The sequence below is a fragment of the Chrysochloris asiatica genome, unplaced genomic scaffold (genome assembly GCF_000296735.1).
Source record: "Chrysochloris asiatica unplaced genomic scaffold, ChrAsi1.0 scaffold00209, whole genome shotgun sequence".
Taxonomy (NCBI): Eukaryota; Metazoa; Chordata; class Mammalia; order Afrosoricida; family Chrysochloridae; genus Chrysochloris; species Chrysochloris asiatica.
Genome location: NW_006408727.1, coordinates 4,649,891 through 4,654,675, shown reverse-complemented (window position 1 = coordinate 4,654,675; position 4,785 = coordinate 4,649,891).

Sequence of the window (4,785 nt, the reverse complement as noted above, 5' to 3'; positions counted from 1 at the left end):
CAAGAGCTGAACAGAAAATTTCAAAGATCAGCTTGAGAAGATAAGCCAAATATTACGATATAAGGCTTTTTATAACATCAGAAAGAAAATAGGAAATAGTGTCCTACTTACAAATGTGCCTAGATATCATTACTAAGGGTTCCAAAAACAGCTGGTGTCCATGAATGGTTTAAGGGTATACTCGAGTTTCCCAACCTGGACCCTACTGAGAGATTTGGGTTCACATAATCCTTTGAAGTTGGAGGAGTAGTTATGTACCTTGTAGGGCATTTAGTCCTGGTGTGGCCCTGTAGGAGAAAGCACTAGACCACAAGGTTTTAACCACAAGGTTGGTGGTTTAAACCCACAGTGTCTCCTTGAAACCCAATACAGGGTTGCTATGAGTTGGAATTGACTCGATGGCACTTAACAACAATAACAGGGAGTTTAGCAGCATCTTTGCCTCTATCTACTGCATGCTTGTATCTTCAGACATTGTGAAATATCACCTGGGGGAGGGGACAAAATTGTCCCTGATTGAGAACAACAATTGCATATGGTATCTAATCATGTCTCCCATAATTTCTCCTGCAATTATGTAGATAACACTGTTCTATTCAATACAATAGATAATTTATAGTCCAAAAAATGCTTTCCTCCATTTCCTTCCACAAGATTCACAAAAGCCTTCCATCAACTTTTTTTTATTATCAGAATTAATCTCAATTTTAAAAATGTTGTACAGTGTTTGTTTAGCTAACAACTTAGATCACTTAATCTAACTGCACACTGTTTCCTTGCCTATAAAATAAAAAAGATGAGCTAATTTGATATTTCCCAATCTGGGTGTCCCAATAGTCATTTGAAATCATTGATAAAAATGAAGATTCCTGGTTTCCATGTTGAATTTTCTGTAACAGTCTATAGTAGAAGAGTCGGAGAAGCTGTTGTTTTTTAAAATAAATTTTCAGGAATCTTATTATGGACTATATTACAGAATACTGAATCAGATCATCTCTACAGTCCTATCCAGCTTTAACAGTGTAGGCCATTTCAGGGAGAAAAACATTTTAGGAAGACCACTTTTTCATTTAGGCCACTGAAAGAGTACTGTAGTAATTGAATTCACCACCATGGTAATTTAGAAAGCAGTACCTGAGTGACCTGAAAGAGTTATAGGGACCCCCTGGGAATAGGTTAGTCAACAGAAACACTTGGCAGCATTTAAAAGCATTAAAAGCACTAGAATACTGGTGTTTTGCTGTATAATGAATGATATATTTTCAAAGCTGAGGCTCCTGGACAACACTACTCAATTGTAACACCTTCTATTTCCACTTGATTTTATTTCTACTCTTCCTTTTACAGCTTCAAAAAATCAACACAAAATAAGAAACAATAAAAATGTTATCTTCTTGAAATGAAAATGTCCATACCCTACAGTCTCATCAGTGAATTTATGTATTCTTCAAAAGACTATGATGCTCAGGGAGGGATTAAGTGCATACAGTGCAAAGCGTCTCCCTCATTACTACTTAAGCTTTTAAGATTTTCCTATGAGAAAATATGGGAATCCTGCAAGAAGCAAGTTTGCTGGTAGAAATGCTGAACAGTGGTTCTATTTCATATGTAATGGCATCATCTCCTCAGTCAGTCACTGAATTGATGGATGATCCAGCCTCTTGCTTAACACTGTGTATTATGTCACTTTATTAAGCCTAAAAAGTTCCATAAATGGATAGTATCTGAACAAATAGAAAGGCAGATTATAGTAGTGAATTGTTCCAGGAGGGAGAATATAATGCAGTGGACAAATAAATAATTCATGAACTGACATAGTTAAATGGCAAATGTTGCCTGAAGAATTAAAGGATATGGGATATGTAGTCTCCCTAACATTCTTCCCACAAAGTCTAAATTAATGGATGATTTTCTATTCCATGAATGTAGCTGACTGTATTCAATAATGTTCACTCTGGGAATAATCCCAGTATTCATTCAGGCAGTTTATTTTAAGGACCTGATCAAGTTAATGTGGTTCATTTGTTAAGTACCCATATTTTTCTTTAGTTACAAATTACTTTCAATGATACTCATTGTACTTTATGAAAGTTATGTGTAAGAAATAACAAATCAGTAACAGAGAGGTTAAATATACTCAATGTCATAAAGGAAATTACTAGCATAACTGTGCAATAATTGTTATTTTGTCTGCTGTTAAACTTCAGTAAGCCCTATACACTTCCATAAAGTGGGTGTGCATGTTGTTTTCACACTACAATCTTGAAATATCAAAAGCGGATTAACTGGTTGCTGGGATATGCGGGGGTGGGGTGAGAGGGAGGGAGGGGAAGGTGGAGCACATGGCAGGGAATAGACACAGGTTTGTTTGGGTGCTGGGAAGGGGGAAAATATACAAGAAAGGGGAGTGGAATGGAAGAACAAAGAAGATGGGAGAAGAGTTAGGCAGGTTTGCATGGACTAAGTGGGACAGAGGTAAAGAATGATGTATGTACAACCTTGGAACAGCAGGGTTCTGGGGTACAGGGATTGAGGCATGGTTGGAATGGGGAAAAGGGCGGAACTGATGTTAAGCTGCTTGGCGGTCTTTTGAATCGTGGTTTTCCTTGCATTATATTATAAAATGGATACTGGAGAGGGAGAGAAAGGAATAGCCAGAAACATCACCATAGAAAGCTTGTAAGTCTGTATTCTGCCTATAACTGATTGGGATACCCAAAATGGGGTTACACATGCCCAGTGAAGGAGGCTTCCTGCGGAGCCTCAGCATTACATAAAACTATGGGTGAAATCCTGAACAGTATTCAGAATCTTCAGAGGTGGGAAATTTCCATTTGAAAGGATGGGCAGATCAACCTGGAGTGGCTAGAAGAACAGAAGATACTTCTTGAAAGAAAGACCGACACAAAAAATACAAAACAATATATGCAGACAGACTGATTACTACAAGAACAAGCAAGTTGCTCACCCAGGAGACATTAAGGCAAGTGGTCAGGTCCTCTCAGAGCAAATCCCCTGCCAAGACTAAGACTCAGTGGAAATACACACCCTGATTGGTGACCACGTTCATCACCGATAAGTGGAAGTGAGGGGAAGACAGCAATGAAGCTGTGAGTTAAGCCCTACAATGTTCAATAGACTCCTGTGAACCCGGGTGGAGACCTGGTCGGCCAGCAGTGGAGACTCTTGGGTCCAGAGTCAGTGGCATAGCCACAGAGGACTAGAGTGGAGAGTGAAGCATCCAGCTGATAAGAAGAGAGGGCATATGCAGAAGAACACCCACACTTGCAGATAATACCCACTTGACCTGACTTCAATGACTGAATGATCAGAGCTCAACTAGAAAAAGAAAGAAGAGGAAAAAAGTAACCTGATACAATTTTATGAACTTGAGCTACACCTATGGATGCAGTAGCTCAAAACAGGGAACAAATCTTTACAATAAGGATCATTACCACCCCCTCCATACACAGAGTAGACAGGGATGGGCACTGACTACCCAAAATGGGGGGAGGGGGGGTTTTACAAAGGCAAGAAGTGACTGGCTTACAAGCTTTCAAGAGGGAACCTAGATCCAGAGGGCATGGAGGAAGGTAGAATCTCCACTGAGTAGTATCCTAGTATCCAATCTGTCTAGGCGGGGCTCATGAAAGGAAATGTGGATAGATCTCTTGTGATACAATAGTGAATAATTGTTATCAGGACTGATCGTGAGGGATGGAAATGTTAAAGTAGATGTTTTGTAGCAAGGAGGGGAGTGATTAACTTTGCAGTCTAGGAGCGGAGGTCCCTGGGACCATCAATGGAGAAGAGCAGGGAACCGGGACCCTACCCAGAGAAGCAGTGACACCAGAGATAGAGGCAGAGACAATGACATGGAGAGATGGAGCAGCTGGGGACTTTAGACCCAGAGAGTGAGTTGGGCTCTGTGCTGACAACCAGGGGGCAGGTTTGTAGGGTATACCCTTTGGTTGATGCTGCATGGAAGGGATTGTAACCATGGCAATGAAATGATACACGATAGGATGAATGTAAAACTAATGTTCTCCAATGTAAACTATCACACAATGCACAATAAAACATTGAAAAAAATGCATTGTTATCTCACACAATGCATTAATATTATAGAATTATAGATTATGCTAAAAAAATTTTTTATTAACAGCATTCTGTGACTCATAGATAGTTGTACAATCAGTCTGTGCTAGCAAAGTCTATGACAATGGAGTCAGTATCAGTCAAAAACCTGAATAAATGCATACAGTGTCTTCAATGTCATCTGGGAAACAGAACAGTTTTAATCAAGCCCAGAAACTTTGAAAGATTTTATCCTGAGAACAGTAAGAGTCACTGAAAGACATTAAGAACTTGAGTTACATGGTCATATCTGCAGTACGGAGAAGGAAGTGTTAGGGAATAAGACCAGAAGTGATAAGAGATGGTAAGAGGTTTGTAGTATAAATTCCAGCACAAAATTATAAGGACTTGAACTTTTCCAAGTAAGGTCTTAAAGCTAGGCACTGTTGAGGTCATCATATTTCTACATCTAATCTTCAGTACTACAGGGTCAGATTACAATTCTGTATTGTTGTTAAGTGCCATCAAGTCAGTTCTGACTCATAGTGACCCTGTATAGGTTTTCTGATGGGCATCTGTAAGTTTGAACTGCAGACTTTGTGGTTCAAACTGAGCTCTTGGTCCAGTGCTTTATCTAACAGCGCCACACCAGGAAACCAATTCTGCATATCCACATTGAAATGACAAGCTCTGATGATCCACCGCATG